The 20,403-nt window shown below is 44.1% G+C and overlaps 1 pseudogene; it reads right to left on the bottom strand.

The window, feature by feature from the left end:
- Positions 1-19,487: 19,487 nt before the first annotated feature.
- On the bottom strand, positions 19,488-19,585 carry LOC135276524 (small nucleolar RNA U13; annotated as a pseudogene).
- Positions 19,586-20,403: the final 818 nt, after the last annotated feature.

Genomic DNA, 20,403 nt, shown 5'->3' with positions numbered 1-20,403 from the left:
TTGGGTATCCTCGAAGAATTGTTCCTCTTTGGGGAGAGGAGCCAGTTGTTTATTCCCAGAACCTGAGTAAGGATTCACTGGAGAAGAGGTAATCTCTTTCAGTGATGTCATACCCAGCTTGGGGTATATGTCCTTGAGTCTTGAAGGGAATAGGGCAGAGAGATCTGGGCACTGCAGTATTTGTGACAATTCCTCCATATTTCTGTGGCCGTTTGTCTCATATAATTTCTCAGGGTGGCTCCTTTAGGACTCTGGTGGGACTTTCTCTTTGGAGAAACTTGTAAAGTTATAAGGGAAAAAGGTTAGTAGGACAAATTGCAACCCCAGCTGCTAGTGGGGAGGCAGGGCTCTAGGCTAAACTCTCTGATTCATTCTAGAGTCCTTTACCTTAGTTCTTATAATGGTAGAAGGATGCTAACTTTGTGGATAGCCCACAACTTCCTTCCTGTGGGGACCAAGTTCATGTTTACTTTTCTTAGGCTATGGCTATGGCAATTATGGGTTTATGATTAAAATCAGATGATGGAATACTAATGTGTGCCAACCACCTTGGTGTTAAGCTGATTGCTCACTTCTCAAATGTGTAATAGCAGCTTTCCTCCTGATGACTAGGCCATGTACCTTTTCCAGGATGGCAACTATCCCTATTCTGTTTGTTGTTGTTGTTCTTGTTGGCCCTGGACACAAGGTGCCCAAAATGTTGAGGTGGCAGCTGTATTTTCTATCTGCTGGTAGAAGAGTTCTGTACACCTGTGGTGCCCAGAATTGTGGAAATGGGAAGCATCCATTCCCAAAGTGGGTTACTGGGGGTGATAGTAACAGGAGCCATTGTGGCTTCCATGCCTTAATTCTGAGACTCATATATTTTGTCTTTGGGGGATAGTGCATCAAATAATGGTCATTGATTTAGCAGGCACATTGTATACTGGAAGATGCTGCCCAATTGTTAATTTCTAATAATGTTTAGAAATTTTACAAATGTTTCTAAACATATTAGAAATTAATGTCAGTGCCACTCAGAGTTTGTGAACACTGCTCTGTGTACATATCATCTAATGGAAGAACACTAGGAAAAGCTCCCGGGAACATAAACATCTTAAACAGAACTTGCTGTTGTGTATCAAAGACTCTGCTAATGATGCAGCTTCCCAGTACAAACAATACATATGACTTGTCCTCAACTTTTCAATCTGCGTTTGCTCTACAGTAGAATTAGAATTTAAAACACCATGCCAGCCAACTCAGTGAAGTTCAATTGTGAGTAGAATTTCTGCTTCTGAATTCTTATAGTTTAAATGATGGCCTGTGTATTGTAAGCTCCAGAAACTTCTTTGAAAATGTGTGGGCAAAAAAATGTTTCTCTAATAGCTGTTGAAAGAATGCAGTCTCATTAAAGGGAATTAGACTAGGGGTTATAGATTTATTTTCACTCACTTTGATTTAAAGCAAAATATGGTAAGGATTTGATAAATTTATGAACCCAAACTAACAAGAATCCTTAACTTAATTTTTGTTATTGTTGCTGCTATACTCATATTTCATGAGAAGGAGACAAAGAGTAGAAACTTATTCACACTCGAGATTTATGTCCCTCCAAAAATCACCTTCCAGGGATGCATGAATCCTGTACAGATTCAATCCATTATTACACAAGTGTGTAATAATGAAAGATGACAGATTAACTCAGAGTTAATCCAATAATCAATTTCCAAAGCATTCTACTCACCTATGGTCTTACTGTGCTTGATTTAACCCATACCTCACTTGGTTACAATCCCATATTTACAATCCCTATGCAGAGGTAATGATGTTTAAAATAATGACTCAGAAATATTATAAAATGTAAAATGATCAAAGGAAGATTCAGTAATGTTCTGGAGACTGTGCCTATTTAAGAAAGAAAATTTGCCTATGTACTTAACAAAATCACACACACACACAACTGAATAGACTGACAAGTGTCCCAAATTAACTCAGAGTTAATCCAATAATCAATTTCCAAAGCATTCTACTCACCTATGGTCTTACTGTGCTTGATTTAACCCATACCTCACTTGGTGGCATCTATGTCCTCCATAGTTTAGGCAATTTTTTCTCAAAGCCCCATGTCATCAGCAGTGTAAGGTTAGAGGTGTCCTGGTTCACACATGTGTGTGGCTTTCCACATTTCAGACTTCTATTGAAGTAGAACTCATCCTAATTCTCTCAGTTCTTCAGAGAATTTCTAATCACAAAAGCCATGAGCTACATGGAGTTCCCAAAGAGACAGTTCTCCTTAGCACTTCCCATTCACTCCACAGTCAGAGCCATGGGCAACACAGACTCAATCCATTCAACAAGTCAGTCTATATTGCATACCATACACAATAGTATATTTAACCAATATATAAATATTATAGCTTAAATATTCCACAACAAACAAGGTAGCACTAACATTAAGAGGAGAAAGAGATAGGAGAAAGGGTAAATGAGCAAGTCCCAGTGGGAGCGAAGAAGACAAAAGTGTTCCTGGTCTGGTCCATTGGTCTCCCAAGGAGGAGTCTTTGATGTGGAAGAGTCTTTAGAGGTGCATGCCAAGTGCTTATCATGGCTGACTGCAAGACTGAGTTAATTAAGGCAGCTGTTTGAAGAGGCTGAAGGTCTGCCTTTTTACATATATATATATAGTCACAGAGGCCTCTGGTGAGAACCTACAGTGGAATAGTGCGCTTGTTATGTCCTTACCTGGTTAGATGCAGTCTTCACATTTTTGTTTGTTAAGCAAAATATCCTTGTTGGCAAAGTCCTATATGAAACATAAAATGCAGTATTTTTCTAAGATGGAGTTTAATGAAAGGTTGCTCTATACACCCCAATTCCTTAGTTTTGGGGTATTTCTGGATTTACTTCCTCAGAGTTTCCTCTCCTAGTTCTGGGGGACTTTTCAATTTCTGTTGCTACCTGGTGGCCAAATATTACTTCTTTCTAGAATTCATTAAAAAAGTATAATCCAGCAAAAATATAAAGATTTTTGTGGGTTTTGAAAGAAAAGTCCTATCACACAAGGAGTCAATGGAAATCTTCTTGGCCCAATGTAATTTCCACCCTTCCTCTTGTGGCCATTCTTCATCCAAAACGTTCTGGGCCTCTGGTGAAGTGTCCCTCCCCACTGACTGCAGTCCCTAGGTCTTAGAAGGGAGTCACTCCCTGAAGCTGATGATAATTTTTAGCTATCTCTTGGTCTCCTCTCCCTGTGTCCTGTTGAATTCTAGTGAATAATATTCACATCACATTAAATTTTTATTTCTTATGAAATTGTTCTGAATTGCCATTTTGTCTCCCAGTCCTTGAAGAATAAATAGCCCTTGATCTTGCAGATCTAACAATCTTAGTTCAGCTGCCACATTTGATAGATGAGGAAACTAAAGCTCAAGAAGGGAATTGATTTACCAAAAAATATTAGGGCTATTTGGAAGCAGAGCTGAAGCCATAACTCTGGTCTTCTTCCTCTTAGGCCGATGCCCCATCTACTTGTGTCATTTTTTGCTTCATTCCAGATTGGCAAGTGTGTAATAATGAAAGATGACAGGGTTGCTTATGCACCTTGTATTCTTGTCTATTATAACTATAAACCTGGATATATGTTTCCCAGAATAGTTAATCATCTAGTAGAAGAACATAGTGTGATTTCTTGTCCTGTAGATCATGAAAACACACCCCCTGTGCCTTCTATTAATGTTTGCCATATTGTTTTACAGGCTATAAGGAATGGGTCTCAGTGTAATTGTATATAAATACTGCCTGTTGATCTCTCCTTATTAGTAGATGCTGACTAACATTACAAGGTAATAATTGGTTATACTGTATTAGGAGAATAACAGTTTATAACAATGTTACTTGTAATAAACTTCATACTTTCTTTTCCTATTCAGTGAAGCAATTGTTTGGCTTTTTGGCTACACAGACAGTTTTTCTTTCATAGCTAAGTTTATTTTGTCATAAGGCAATCAGGTGGCACAAAAGTATTAAAAACTGCAGGAAACCAACATCTAGCAAACAGTGTGCTCTTTATTTAGACTCACAAATTAACATCTTCTGGGATTGGCTTTGTGTGTCTCTATGTCTCTTTTCCTCTTCACATGCACACTCATTTTCTCTATCACACACATGTACATATACATGCACACACTCACATTTTGGGGAGCTCTGAACTGCTTGAAAGATAATTGCAGACATAAAGATTATACAAAAATACTTAAGGGATTTTTCCCAAAATTAGCACATTCTTTTATATTACTACAATAACAATCACAAGACATTTGCTACTGATAATTAATATTATCTAGCATACAGTCTAAATTTAAATGTCTCCACTTGCTCTCAAATATTCTTTATATTAGTCAGGGATCTTATATTGGATTTTTTTGTCATGTTTCTTATTTTCATCAGTCTAGAATATTGCTTCCCCTCCACCTTTTCCCTCATCTTTTACAACCTTGACATTTTTGAAGAGTCCAGACTAATTGTCTCATAGAGTGTTTCTCAAACTGGATTCATCTAACTGTTCTTCTGGATTAGACAAAATGTTTAGGCAAATATTATGTTTCCCATTGCATTGCATTGGGAAGTTTATAATGTCACTTTATCTCAATATTTGTGAAGCTAAGTTTCATCTCTCCATTTTAAATTCTGTACTTAATAAACATTTGAAGGATGATAGAGATATATGAATGTCCTTTTCCTAACAATATGTTAGTATATAGTGTTAGGAGTAATTTCATGCCAGAATCTCATATTACTTTGGTGGTATTTGCAAAATGGTGATTTTAAATTTCAGGCATTTTTCTAGCTCAGGAGCCAGTAGATTTTTCCAGTAAAGAGCCACATTCTAAGTATTTTAGGCTTTGTGGGCCATATATGGTCTCTGTTACATATTCTCTTTCTTCTTTAGCTTTGTAAAAATTATTAGCTAATGGACTGCAGGAAAATGGTTTGAAGCAGGATTTGGTTCATGAGTAGTAGTCTGTTAAAGTCCTGTTCTGTATTATAAAGAAGAGCTTTGCTCTTCCTTGTAACACCTGTGTGTGTGCATGTGTGTATGTCAGAGAGAGAGAATGAGATTCTTTAATAACTTTATTTCTTTTATAGAGTTGGTCTCTTTAAGCTTTTTGTTTTTTAAATAAATACTCTTTGGATTTAACTTTGGTAAATAACACTGTCTTAAGAAAATTTCAATTTCATCTTCTTCTATGCTTTCTGATACAATAGCCATTAGCTGCATGAGACCATTCAAATTTAAACTAATTATAATGAAATTATAATTAGAAATTAAATAATAATTAGAAAAAATTTAGTTTCTCAGTCACATGAACCACATTTAAGCGTACAAGTATTCACTGAACACACATAGCTAGTGGCTCCATATTGAACAGTGCAGATGTAGCCATTTTTATGATTTAGAAGTTGTATTGGAGAGCAATCAATGCAGATTTCAAATGTATTTGCACAGAGTTCTGCAAGATAGTCCCTTACAATTAGAGTTAACTTATAATTTTTTTCTTGTCTTTTTTTGCTTTTATGCTTATTTCCCTTCTTACTAATTTGTCTATTTCCTTTTTTTAAGGTACCAAAGTATTTATTATATCTACTATATTTTTCTGTTTTTACCTCACATTTTCCTTTCCTTATGCTTTCTTTTGATTTAGTTTATCAGGTTTTTTTTAAACTTTTATTTTAGGTTCAGAGGTACCTGTGCAGGTTTATTATATAAGTGTCACTGGGGATTGTTGTACAGATTTTTTATTTATTTATTTTTTTTTATTGCATTTTAGGTTTTGAGGTACATGTGAAAAACATGCAAGATTGTTGCATAGGTGCATATGTGGCAGTGTGATTTGCTGCCTCCCTCCCCTTCACCTATATCTGGCATTTCTCCCCATGCTATCCCTCCCCAACTCCCCACCCCCCCCCCCGCTGTCCCCCCTCCCCCCCAACAGATGCCCATGTATAGTGTTCCCCTCCCTGTGTCCATGGGTTCTCCTTGTTCAACACCCACCTGTGAGTGAGAACATGTGGTGTTTGATTTTGTGTTTTTGTGTCAGTTTGCTGAGAATGATGGTTTCCAGGTTCATCCATGTCCCTACAAAGGACGCGAACTCCTCGTTTTTAATGGCTGCATAATATTCCATGGTGTATATGTGCCACATTTTTCCTGTCCAGTCTATCATCGATGGGCATTTGGGTTGGTTCCAGGTCTTTGCTATTGTAAACTGTGCTGCAATGAACATTTGTGTGCATGTGTCCTTATAGTAGAACGATTTATAATCCTTTGGATATATGCCCAGTAATGGGATTGCTGGGTCAAATGGAATTTCTATTTCTAGGTCCTTGAGGAATCGCCACACTGTCTTCCACAGTGGTTGAACTAATTTACACTCCCACCAACAGTGTAAAAGTGTTCCTATTTCTCCACATCCTCTCCAGCATCTGTTTTCTCCAGATTTTTTAATGATCACCATTCTAACTGGCATGAGATGGTATCTCAATGTGGTTTTGATTTGCATTTCTCTAATGACCAGTGATGATGAGCATTTTTTCACGTTTGTTGGCCTCATGTATGTCTTCTTTTGTAAAGTTTCTATTCATATCCTTCGCCCATTTTTGAATGGGCTTGTTTGTTTTTTTCTTGTAAACCTTTTTTAGCTCATTGTAAATTCTGGATATCAGCCCTTTGTCAGACGGGTAGGCTGCAAAAATTTTTTCCCATTCTGTTGGTTGCCGATTCACTCTATTGACTGTTTCTTTTGCCGTGCAAAAGCTGTGGAGTTTGATCAGGTCCCATTTGTCTATTTTGGCTTTTGTTGCCAATGCTTTTGGTGTTTTGGTCATGAAGTCCTTGCCTACACCTATGTCCTGAATGGTTTTGCCTAGGTTTCCTTCTAGTGTTTTTATGGTGTTACGTCTTATGTTTAAGTCTTTAATCCATCTGGAGTCAATTTTAGTGTAAGGTGTCAGGAAGGGGTCCAGTTTCTGCTTTCTGCATATGGCTAGCCAGTTTTCCCAACACCACTTATTGAACAGGGAATCCTTTCCCCATTGCTTGTTTTTATCAGGTTTGTCAAAGATCGGGTGGTTGTAGATATGTTGTGTCACCTCCGACGCCTCTGTTCTGTTCCATTGGTCTATATCTCTGTTTTGGTACCAGTACCATGCTGTTTTGATTACTGTAGCCTTGTAGTATAGTTTAAAGTCAGGTAGTGTGATGCCTCCAGCTTTGTTCTTTTTGCCTAGATTTGACTTTGCTAGGCGGGCTCTCTTTTGGTTCCAAATGAAGTTTAAGGTGTTTTTTTCCAGTTCTGTGAAGAAGGTCATTGGTAGCTTGATGGGGATATTGTTGAATCTGTATATTACTTTGGGCAGTATGGCCATTTTCACGATATTGATTCTTCCTAACCATGAACATGGAATGTTTCTCCATCTGTTTGTGTCCTCTCTTATTTCATTGAGCAGTGGTTTGTAATTCTCCTTGAGGAGGTCCTTTACACTCCTTGTTAGTTGTATTCCTAGGTATTTTATGCTCTTGGTAGCAATTGTAAATGGCAGTTCATTTTTGACGTGGCTCTCTTTAAGTCTGTTATTGGTGTATAGGAATGATTGTGATTTTTGCACATTAATTTTGTATCCTGAGACTTTGCTGAAGTTGCTTATCAGTTTCAGGAGATTTTGGGCTGAGACAATGGGGTCTTCTAGATATACAATCATGTCATCTGCAAATAGAGACAATTTGACTGCCCCCTTTCCTAACTGAATATGCTTTATTTTTCTTGCCTGATTGCTCTGGCTAGAATTTCCAGTACTATATTGAATAGGAGTGGTGAGAGAGGGCATCCTTGTCTACTGCCAGATTTCAAAGGGAATGCTTCCAGTTTTTGCCCATTCATTATGATACTGACTGTGGGTTTGTCATAAATAGCTTTTATTATTTTGAGATATGTTCCATCAATACCCAGTTTATTGAGAGTTTTGCCTTCTCTGCATCTATGGAGATAATCATGTGGTTTTTGTGTTTGGTTCTGTTTATATGGTGAATTATGTTTATAGACTTGTGTATGTTGAACCAGCCTTGCATCTCAGGATGAATTTTTTTTTTTTTTTTTTTTTTTGAGACAGAGTCTCACTCCCCCTCCCAGGCTCAAGCGATTCTCCTGCTCAGTCTTACGAGTAACTGGGATTACTGGCACCCACCACTAGGCCTGGCTAATTTTTGTATTTTTAGTAGAGACAGGGTTTCACCATGTTGGCCATGCTGGTCTCGAAATCCTGTCCTCATGATTTGCCTACCTCAGCCTCCCAAAGTGCTAGGATTACAGGTGTGAGCCACCACACCCAGCCTTGCATTTTTTCAGTAAAGACAGGGTTTCATCCTATTGGCCTGGCTGGTCTTGAACTCCTGACCTCAAGAGATCCTCTCATGTTCCCAAAGTACAGGGATTACAGACATGAGCCATGGCATCTGGCCTGAGACAACAAATTTGTCTTGTTCTAAGTCACTTAGTTTTTGGCACTTTGTTACAGCATCCCCAGCAAAGTTATACCCAATGAATAATCCATTTCATTGTTAAATGGCACAGAAGCTCATGCCCTTGGTCATTCATGAATGTGTAATTAGGTTTTGGCCAGGAACAGAGGCTCATGCCTGTAATCCCAGCACTTTGGAAGGCTGAGATAGGAGGATCACTTGAAGCCCAGAGTTTGAGGCCAGCCTGGCCAACATAGTGAGATCCCATCTCCACACACACACAAATATTAGTTTGGCATGGTAGCATGCATCTGTCATCCCAGCTACTCAGGAGGTCAAGGTGGGAGGACTGCTTGAGCCTGGGAGTAACAGGCTGCAGTGAGCTATGATTGTACCACTGCACTGTAGCCTGGACAACACAGGAAGTCCCTATGTATCTCTAAAAAAAAAAAAAAAAAAAAAAACAAAAAGGGCAGGGGTTTGATTTTGTGTTTTTGTTGTTGTTACTGTTGTTTTTTGAGATGGAGTCTCATGCTCTGCCCAGGCTGGAGTGCAGTGGTTCAATCTCAGCTCACTGCAAACTCCAACTCCTGTGTTGAAGTGATTCTCCCACCTCAGCCTCCTGAGTAGCTGGGATTAGAGGTGTGCACTACCACACCCAACTCATTTTTATATTTTTAGTAGAGATGGGGTTTCACCATGTTGGCCAGGCTGGTATCAAACTCCTGATCTCAGGAGATCCACCCACCTTGGCTTTCCAAAGTGCTGGGATTACAGATGTGGGTCACTGCGCATGGTCGATTTCATGCTTTGGCTGGGTTGGGTCTGGCAGGTGTATGGTTAGTAAACCAGGTCTAAATATTTCTAGGCTACTGGTGGCTCAGGCATGCACCAACAGCAATGTTGTGGGTGGTGATATTGGCTTCGAACATGGATGAAAACAAGATCTGTTCCCTTTTTTCACCCAGATGGTGTCGATGAGCTGACCTAGGAGATAAAAGGACAGGTACGTGAGGCCATATGTACATCCTGGGAAAGGGGATGCCAACTGCTGGGACTCCAGACCCCTGCCACCACCCAGCACACATGGCCAGTGGCTCTTTCATGTTCATTACAGCTTTTGAGAGGTTCGCTATTCAAAGGAGGATGAATCAAGGAAAGGACAGGGCTGGGGCACAATTCTGTTAAACATGACAAGGAGGTTCAAGAAAACCCATGGCCAGGCACAGTGTCTCATGCTTGTAATCCCAGCAGTTTAGGAGGCTGAGGTGGGAGGATCACTGGAGGTCAGGAGTTGGAGGCCATCATGGCCAACATAGTGAAACCCCATCTCTACTAAAAATACAAAAATTAGCCAGGTGTGGTGGCACATGTCTGTAGTCCCGGCTACTCGAGAGGCTGAGGCCAGAGAATCCCGGGAGGTGGAGGTTGCAGTGAGCCGAGACCACACCATTGTACTCCAGCCTGAGTGACAGAGTGAGACTCCATCTAAAAAATAAAAATAAAATGAGAAAACCTGATCCTTCTGCCAGGCATGGGGGTGCATGCCTGTAATTCCAGCACTTTGGGAGGCTGAGGTGGACAGATCACTTGAGGTCAGGAGTTCGAGATCAGCCTGGCTAACATGGCGAAACCTTGTCTCTGCTAAAAATACAAAAATGAACTGGGCATGGTTGCATGTGCCTGTAATCCCAGCTACTAAGGAGCCTAAGGCAGGAGAATCGCTTAAACCCGGGAGGCGTAAATTGCAGTTAGACGAGATTATACCACTGCACTCCAGCCTGAGGGACAGAGCAAGACTCCCCCTCAAAAAAAAATAATAATAATTCAGAGAAGACCAAGATATCTGCAGATAATGCACCTTGTCACTTTCCCTGTGCACTTTTCCTGCCTCTTGGTAGACAGCTCCTAACATCACCATGAGATCCTGGTGAAGGAGTGGTGGATACTGAGGTTGCTACAGTTTAATGAACCATTTTTCCCCCAGAGAGAGATGCTCATCTTCTGTCAGATTCCTTTGAGTGTTTTTCCAAACCCTGATGTGGGTGGCTTACCCTCGGGGCACTTCTTCATGAAGCCTCCAGGTGACGCCATTGCTGCATAAATGAAACAAACTGACCCAACATTAGAAAATAGTGTTCTACTTTCTTTGAGCTGGGTGGGGTGGGTCAAACCTGTAATCCCAGCACTTAGGGAGGCTGAGGTGGGTAGATCACTTGAGGTCAGGAGTTCGAGACCAGCCTGGCAACATGGCAAAACCCTCTCTGTACTAAAAATACAAAAATTAGCCAGGCATAGTGATGCACACCTGTCATCCTAGCTACTCGGGAGGCTGAGACAGAATTCATTGGGAAGCAGAGGTTGCAGTGAGCCAAGATCGCGACTCTGCACTCCAGCCTGGGTAACAGAGCGAGACTCTATTTCAAAAAAAAAAAAATAGTATTCCTAAGAACTGAGAGGGGAAACTGAGGCATGCAGACTGGAGTTGGGGTGGGGCTTGGTGAGAGAATGGGTTCAAGTTACCTGTGAAGGACTCTCAGAAAGTCACAGCAACTTAAAAATCATTTATTCTACCTCCCACTTCCACATTTTCCAGATATAGAAACCAAAGCTGAGAGTGGGGAGATAACTATTCCAAAAGCACCACGTTGGTAGGGAGCAGGGTTGCCAGAGAAAACACAGGACATCCAGTGAACTGTGAGTTTCGGACTCTCAGTGTATGTCTCAAATAATGCACGAGGCTTAGACTAAAACCTTATTCACTCTTTGTCTTCAAAGGTAACTGGGCAACTGTATGATGATTTACTAAGCCTGACAACCCTCATGAAGGTAAAATGAAGATTAGGAAAATACTTAAATGTAATAAGCAAACATGCAAAATGAGGACAACTCTGTTCCCATTTTGCAGACAAGGAAATTACATGTTAAGGAGGTGACTTGCCCCAAGGCCACACTCACAAGCATCAGAGTCAGGATTTGAATCCAGTCCTGATTCCAGAGGTTTCAGCTTCACTGTTGTGGCCAGGAACACGCCACAGTCTTACTTCGGTGTATGTATGTTCTCTCTCGACTATAATCCTCTCCCCATCATGTAAGTGGGACATTCCCCTCCCTGACATTGAAGGACCCCATCTTCAGCAGGCACCTCCTGACCCAGCAGGGCCCCATGAGCCCAGATACCTGGGACCTGGTGGCTGCCCTTATCACATTCCCTGACTCCCCATCTTAGGGCCCAAGTCTGACCCCTTCAGGATCTGCAGCTATGTTACAGGAAAGGGGACCCGATCCAGACCGCAAGGGAGGGTTCTTGGATCTCATGCAAGAAACAATTCAGGATGAGTCCGTAAAGTGAAGGCACATTTATTTTTGTTTGTTTGTTTGTTTTGTTTTAGTTTTCTTTTGTTGTTTTTTTTTTTGAGATGGGGTCTCACTCTGTTGCCCAGGCTAGATAGAGGGTAGTGGTGTGATCTTGGCTCACTACAACCTACACCTCCTGGGTTCAAGTGATTTTCCTGCTTCAGCCTCTTGAGTAGCTGGAATCACAGGTGCATGTCACCACACCTGACTAATTTTTATATTTCTAGTAGAGACGGGGTTTCACCATGTTGGCCAGGCTGATCTCGAACTCTTGACCTCAGGTGATCCACCTGCTTCACCCTTCCAAATTGCTGGGATTACAGGTGTGAGCCACATAGCAAGTTTATTCTTTCCTAAAAAAACAAGTTTTTTAGGAAAGTAAAGATAGAATAGCTACTCCCTAGAGCAGCCCAAAGGGTGCTGGTGCCCATCTTTAGGGTTATTTCTTCTTCATGATATGCTGAATGAGGGGTAGATTATTCAAGACTCCCCTTTTTTAGATCATATAGGGAAACTTTCTGGTGTTGCCATGGCATTTGTAAACTGTCATGATGCTGGTGGTGATGTAGCAGTGAGGACGACCAGAGGTCACTCTGGTCGCCATCTTGGTTTTGGTGGGTTTTGGACTGGCTTCTTTACTGCAGGCTGTTTTGCTGGCAAGGTCTCTGTGACCTGTATCCTATGCTGCCCTCTTGTCTCACCCTGTGACTTAGAATGCCTTCACCACCTGGAAATGCAGCCCAGTAGGTCTCAGCATCGTTTTACCCAGCTCCTATTCAAGATGGAGCTGCTGTGGTTCACATGCCTCTGGCAGCAGGGCTCCTCAGGATCTCCTTATGTTCTGTCCCCTCTGTCCCCAGCTCCTGGGTCCCTCCACTATCACTGTCTTCCTGAGCCACCTCCCTCTGAATTTCTTCATCACCAAGAAGAGGAATCACTATCAGGTTCAGCTTTTGGGGAAGGGACAGACCAGGCAGGAAGTAGGGAGGAAGACACAGACCCTGGTGTGGGTGATGGGGAGGGGAGAGCTGAGTGGGAGCTGGTGGGTCTGGCTTTGTTCTTGTCACTGTGAGTTGCCCATTGTGCAGACCTGCCCCATTCCTTCCCCATTGCAGTGGATGGCGGCTCCTCCCTCCAGTGTTCAGGCCCCAGGCCCTGGGGCAGATCGATGCATCTTTCTCCTGCACCCCATCAGTCAACAGATTTGCTTGGCATCACCTTGAAAATACATCCAGCAGCAAGGCCCTCTCTCACTCCCTACTTCTGCCTCAGCCTCTCTCCACTTCCAGCCACAGGAGACCTGTGTGAGCTGAATCCATTGCACCCTCCTCTGCTCAGACCCATAGCAGCCCCATTTTCCTTGGTCTGAGCCAAAGGCCCCACAGTGGCCCAGCAGGCCTGCCCTGAGCTGCCTCATTGCCTCCAGCCTCACCTTCCACCCATCTCCCTCCCTTTCCCACCTATCCCCCTTCCCCATCCTCACACCTGCCTGATGTTCACACATCTCTCCAGGCATCTACTTTAGCTGTTCCCTCTGCACGGACCACCCTCACTCCAGAAGACCCTTGTCCCCTCCAGCACCCCCTGCAGTCAGGGCTGCCTCCCTCACCACCATCCAGTAAGGACATGGCCCACCCATCCCTCTCCTCCCAGCAGCTCCCTTCCTTGGCCTGTCCTGGGTTCATTTTTGCTTTTCCCCAGCACTTTCCACTTCCTAAAGGACCCTGAAGAAAGCACCTGGCAGGGGCCTACAGCCTTTTTCTCCTTAGACTGGAAGCTCCACAGCAGCACGGACCATTCCCCATGGCAGACTCAGTATCTAGTTAGTGCTCGGCATGCAGAAGGTGCTGGATGAGTGTTTGAGAACTACAGAAGGAGGGAGGGGAGAAGGGTAGGAGAGAGGAAGGGAAGAAGGGAGGGAGGGGAGAAAGGGAGGGGAGGAGTGAAAAGGAGGGAGGGAAGGAAAGATAGGAAAGGGGAGGACAGATGGAGGGAAGGAAAGAGTTGAAAGAGGAAAAGAGGGAGGGAAGGAAGAAAGGGAGGAGGGAGGGAAAAAAGAGGGCAGGAGAGCAGCAGAAAGGAGCAGGGAAGAAAAGAAAGAAAGGTGGGAGAGAGGGAGGGAAGGGGGATGGAGGGAAGGAACTTATTTCCTCTCTAGGCCCAGCTGTTCCAATGTCCATCTGTCACTTAGACTGTTTCTCCAGCCTCCTACGTGGCCTTCTCTGAGCACAGTGACTCACGCCTGTGAAGCCAGCACTTTGGGAGGTCGAGACAAGTGGATGACCTGAGTTCAGGAGTTCCGAATGAGACTGGTCAACATGGCAAAATGCCATCTCTATTAAAAAAAATACAAAGATTAGCTGAGCATCGTGGCAGGCACCTATAATCCCAGCTACTCTAGAATCTCAGGCAGGAGAATCACTTGAACATGGGAGGCAGAGGTTACAGTGAGCTAAGATCACGCCACTGCACTACAGCCTGGTAACAGAGCAAGACTCCATCTCAATAACAAGAAACCTTCTCCAGGCAGCTGCCTTCTGATGATGCCCCCTCCCCTGGTGAAGCACAGGAGACCTTGAACTGCCTGACCCTAAAGTTCCAAGTGACCCTGCCCACACACTCCTCTGGCCACACTGAGTGTCCTCTGAGTCATGCTGCTCCCTGTGCCTGGGTTTTTACTGCCCCTGTCTCAAAGCCTCACCTCCCTCTTCCTGGCTCCATCCCCTCATCCTCTGCCTGCCCAGCACCCACCTCCTGTCATTTAAGGTGTAGCTCAGGCTGTAATCCCAGTACTTTAGGAGGCCAGGGGCAGAAGATCACTTGAGCCCAAGTGCTTGAGGCCAACCTAGGCAACAAAGTGAGATCCCCCTAACTCCACCAAAAATGTGAAAGAAAGAAAAAAAGATGTAGCTCGGGCATTACCCACCTCCAGGTAGCCTTCCTGATGGTGCGATACCCAGGTGGGCTCAGGAGCAGCCTCTGATCTCTGGGCATCAGAAGCTGCCTCCCCGGGGCAGTGGTCCCGGGTCAGCTCCTGCAGGAGTCCAGGCACAGGATGATGGTGGATGGATCAGGACTGAGGGTCAGAGATGCAGAAGAGGCAGACAGCTTTGGGATGCAGTTGGTGAGATCAGTGGCATTTGCTGCAGGGTGACTGTCAGGGTGCAGGAGAGAATTCTGGACCAGCCATGTCTTCATCTCTCTCTTCCCTCCAATCCCAGGAGAGCAAATGAGGCAGCTCACCAACTCCATCCTCTGGGACTCAAGGACCATCAAGTTCCATCGCTGGGAGGGAACCTTTCTGGACAGAGTCCTGGGCATCTGGGGCCAGGAGCTGGGTGCCTTGTGGACCTCTGGCCTCCTCTTCTCCATGTCACTGGTGTCCTTCCAAGTGTCTACATTTCTGGTGATGTCACTCTAGTCTCTATGCAGAGCAGGACTGGGGAAGGAGTGTGGGGGTCAGGAGGTGAGGTAGGTGGAGCCTTCCAGATCCTACCACCTTATCCATCAAAACCCACACATTCTGGATCCTGTTCTCTCAGGGTTCCTGCTGTCTTCTGCGTGAACGAATTAATCACATCATTCTGGTGAAGGTGGCAGCGGCTGGTGAGGTCTGCTGTTCTGAGAGTTCCAGGCTTCTACTGATGTGGGGATGAGGGTTCAGGTGCAGGTGGGCTGCAGAGGTAGAATCCAGGGTCTGAGTGGCTTTCCTGGTGCTGGCCAGCAGATGTCCACAGCCACCCTGTCACTGACGTGATCCTTGTCCTGCCATTCTGTCATTTATTTCCAATGGCTGTCAGAACACTCCTCCTAAAGCACAGCTTTCAGAAGAATTTAAACATGTTGATGCATAGGCCAGGCACAGTGACTCATGCCTGTCATCCCAGCTCTTTGGGAGGCTGAGGTGGCTTGAAGCCGGGTGGTGGAGATTGCAGTGAGCTGAGATTGTGCCACTTCACTCCAGCCTGGGCGACAGAGCAAGACTTTGTCTCAAAAACAAAACTAAACTAAACTAAAGGACCACAAATGGGACCAACACCTAGAGCCCTCCCGTGCTGCTCTCCCCAGGAGTCACCAGGCTCAGCCCTCATGTCTATCACCTTGACAGAGAGGCCATTCCTGACCACCTTCACCACCACCACAGCACCCCTGCTCATGCTAATGCACTCTACACCTGCACCTGATTTCTCTTTTTTATTTTTGAAGACAGAGTCTTGCTCTGTTCCCCAGGCTGGAGTGCAGTGATGCAATGTCAGCTCACTGCAACCTCCACCTCCCAAGTTCAAGCAATCTTCCCACCTCACCCTCCTGAGTAGCTAGGATTACAGGCAGGTGCCACCATGCCTGGGTCATTTGTTTTTTGTACTTTTAGTAGAGATGGCATTTCACCATGTTGGCCAGGCTGGGAACTCCTTACCTCAAGGGATCCATCCACCTCAGCCTCCCAAAGTGCTGGGATTTCAGGTGTGAGCCACCACACTTGGTGGTACTTGCTTTAGTATTTATTCTTCATAGCGCTCTCCACCTGATGTGCTGTCTGTGTTAATGGTTTGTTTATGGATCGCCTGCCTCATTAGAATGATGGATCCATTAAGAGAGCAGCAACTTTGTTTTGCTCAGTGCTGTTTCCCCAGAGCCTGGAACCCTGCCGGGTATATGATAACCAGGCAGTAGTTATTCATAGAATGAATGAATGTAAGAATGAATAAATGGCCGGGTGCTGTGGCTTGTGCCTGTAATCCCAGCATTTTGGGAGGCCGAGGTGGGCAGATTGCTTGAGGTCAGGAGTTCGAGACCTGCCTGGACAACATGGTGAAACCCCATCTCTACTAAAAATAAAAAAGTTAGCTAGGAATGGTGATGCACTCCTGTAATCCCAGCTACTCGGGAGGCTGAGGCAGGAGAATTGCCTGCACCCAGGAGGTGGAGGTTGCAGTGAGTCGAGATCATGTTACTGTACTGTAGCCTGGCAGAAAGAGAGAGACTGTCTCAGAAATAAAAATAATTTTAAAAAAGAATGAATGAAAGACAAGAAGGCCTAGATAGAAGGAACAAGTTACAGTGATCAATAGTGCACAAGGGAAATTACAGTGAATGAGAGTTTACTTGAATATTTCAAGATAGCTAGAAGAGAAGGATTTTCATGTTTCCAAAATAAAAGATAAATATTTGAGGTGATGACTGTCTCAGTTACCCTGATTTGATCACTACATATTGTCTACAGCTAGGGTCCCCAACCCTCCTGGCCACAGATCAGTACCAGTCTGTAGCCTGTTTTTGTTTTTTTTGTTTTGTTTTATTTCTTTGAGACAGAGTCTCCCTCTGTGCAGTGGTGTGATCTCAGGTAAGTGCAACCTCCACCTCCAAGGTTCAAGTAATTCTCCTGTCTCAGCCTCCTGAGGAGCTGGGATTACAGGCATGTACCACAACATCTGGCTAATTTTTGTATTTTTATTAGAGACAGGGTTTCACCATGTTGGCCAGGCTGGTCCCAAACTCCGTACTTCAGGTGATTTGCCCTCCTCATTCTCCCAAAGTGCTGGGATTACAAGTGTAAGCCATTGCACCCGACTTTTTTTTTTTTTTTTTTTGACACGGAGCTTTGCTCTTGCTGCCCAGGCTGGAATGCAATGGCGTGATCTTGGCTCTCTGCAACCTCTGTGTCCCAGATTCAGGTGACTTTCCTATCTCAGACTCCCAAGTAGCCGGGATTACAGGTATGAGCCACCATGCCAGGCTAATTTTTGTATTTCTAGTAGAGACAGGGTGTCTCTATGTTGGTCAGGTTGGTCTCGAACTCCTGACCTCAGCTGATCCACTTGCCTCAGTCTCCCAAAGTGCTGGGATTACAGGCATGAGCCACCGTGCCCGGCCCACCTGTTAGGAACTGGGCAGGCAGCACAGCAGGTGAGCAGCGGGTGGGTGGGGGAGGCTTCATCTGTTTTCACAGCCACTCCTTATTGCTGGCATCACCACCTGAGCTCCACCTCCTGTCAGATCGGTGGCGTTGTTAAGAGTCTCATAGGAACACAAACCCTACTGTAAACAGCACATGCAAGGGAGCTGGACTGCATGCTCCTTATGAGAATCCAATGCCTGTTGATCTGTCACTGTCTCCCTACACCCCCAGAAGAGACCATCTAGTTTCATGAAAACAAGCTCAGGGCTCTCACTGATTCTACGTTATGATGAGTTGTGTATTTCATTATATATTACAATGTAATAATAATAGAAGTAGGCTGGGCACAGTGGCTCATGCCTATTATCCTAGCACTTTGGGAGGCTGAGGCAGGCGGATCACCTGAGGTCAGGAGTTCAAGACCAGCCTGGCCAACATGGTGAAACACCGTCTCTACTAAAGAAGGTACAAACCTGGCCAGACATGGTGGCAGGAACTTGTAATCTCAGCTACTTGGGAGGCTGAGCCAGGAGAATTGCTTGAACCCAGGAGCAAAGGTTGCAGTGAGCCACGATCTTAGCATTTTGGGTGGCTGAAGTGGGCGGATCACCTGAAGTCAGCAGTTCGAGACCAGCCTGACCTACTGGTGAAAGCCTGCCTGTAATAAAAATAAAACAATTAGCCAGGTGTGGTGGTAGAAGCCTGTAAGCCGAGCTACTCAGGAGGCTGAGGCAAAAGAATTGCTTGAACCCAGGAGGTGGAGGTTGCAGTGAGCTGAGATCATGTCCCTGCACTCCAGCCTGGGCAATAGAGCAAGATTCTGTCTTTTTTTTAAAAAAAAAAAAAAAGGCAAGCCAGTTACTATGGCTTATACCTATAATCCCAGAACTTTGGGAGGCCAAGGTGGAAAGATCTCTTGAGGCTAGGAGTTCCAGGTAAACCTGGGCAACATAGCAAGACCCCATCTCTACAAAACATTTTTTAAAAATTAGGCACAGTGGCATGTGCCTGTAGTCTCAACTACACAGGAGGCTGAGGCAAGAGGATTGCTGGAGTCCAGGAGGTGAAGGCTGCAGTGAGCCATGCTTGTGCCACTGCACTCCAGCCTGGGTGACAGAGTGAGACCCTGTCTCTCAAAAAAAAAAGAATTCAGAGTAGAGAAAGGTATGAATTATTATAAGTTCAAGCATGCCACATCCCAAATTTCCTTCAGAAGTGTTGATGCACACCCCAAGAAATCTGCATTCATTTCCCAGAGCTGCCTTAACAAAGTACCCTAAACTGTGTGGCTTCAACCACAGAGATTTATTCTCACAGTTCTGGAGGCCAGGAGTTTGAAATCAAGGGATTTTTTATTGTTTGTTTGTTTTTCCCATGAAGGCCGTGAGGGAGGGTCTGTCCCAGGGCTCGCTCCTGGATTCTTAGAGCCTCCAGACGTCCTTGGCTTGTAGGTGGTCTTCTGTCTCTGTCTTGACATTGTCTTCCCTTGGTAGGTGTCTTTGTCCACATATCCTGTTTTTATAAGGACACCAGGCACACGGGATTAGGATTCACCCTCATTACCTCAGCTTAGCTTGACCACATGTGAAGAGCCTATTTCCAAATAAGGTCATATCCACAGACCCTGCGGCATAGGGCTTCAGCATCTTTCGGGGAGACACAGGACAATGCATAACGCTATAGATTTGCAAATATTTTTAGTTTGAGTTTCTGGGTTTTATTTATTCTTTTTCATGTCAGATGGGTGATGTGATGATACCGTAACAAGTTTTGAGGAAGGCACATATCATAAAATAGCATGAAAACCCAATCATCATGCTTAGGTTTTGGTTTTTTAATTTTAATTTTTCTTGAGGCAGGATCTTGCTCCATTACTCAGGCTGGAGGGCAGTGGTGCAAACATGGCTCACTGCAGCCTCGACCTCCTGGGTTCCAGCGATCTTCCCACCTCAGCCTCCCAAAGTGCAAGGATTATAGGAATGAGCCACCACCCCCAGCTGTTCCCTATTTTTTGTTTGTACATTGTTCTTTTTACTCAAAAATACACCTTTGCAGCTGGACATGCTGGTTTATGCCTGTAATCCTCATCACCACTTTGGGAGGCCGAGGCAGGTGGATCACTTGAGGTCAGGAGTTCAAGACCAGCCTGGCCAACATGGTGTAACACCTTCTCTACTAAAAATACAAAAATGAGCTGGATGTGGAGGTGCATGCCTGTAATCCCAGTGACTCAGGAAGCTTAGGCAGGAGAACCACTTGAACCCTGAAGGCGGAGGTTGCAGTGAGCCAAGTTTATACTACTGCACTCCAGACTGGGTGGCAGAGCGAGACTCTGACTCAAGAAAAAAAAAAAAATACATACATATATATATACACACACTTAATACACATACACACACATGCACACACACACATACACACACACAGACCTTGGCAATCTTTTTATGTATAAGCATTCGCTGGTACAATTTAAATTCTATGGTAGATTTCATTTAGATTAGTAAAATCTAAATACTATTCTATTAAATTCTACAACTAAAAACAATAGGCAATGAATTTAAATGATTCAAAGTTCAAAAACTATGAAAGAGTATAGAACTGAGTCTTCCACATGGCAGCCAGTGGCATATGTGTTTATTGAAATCTGAGG

Source organism: Aotus nancymaae, unplaced genomic scaffold (genome assembly GCF_030222135.1).
Source record: "Aotus nancymaae isolate 86718 unplaced genomic scaffold, 86718_ANA_hifiasm-v0.15.2.pri h1tg000001l, whole genome shotgun sequence".
NCBI lineage: Eukaryota > Metazoa > Chordata > Mammalia > Primates > Aotidae > Aotus > Aotus nancymaae.
This window is presented reverse-complemented; position numbering and strand designations above follow the sequence as displayed.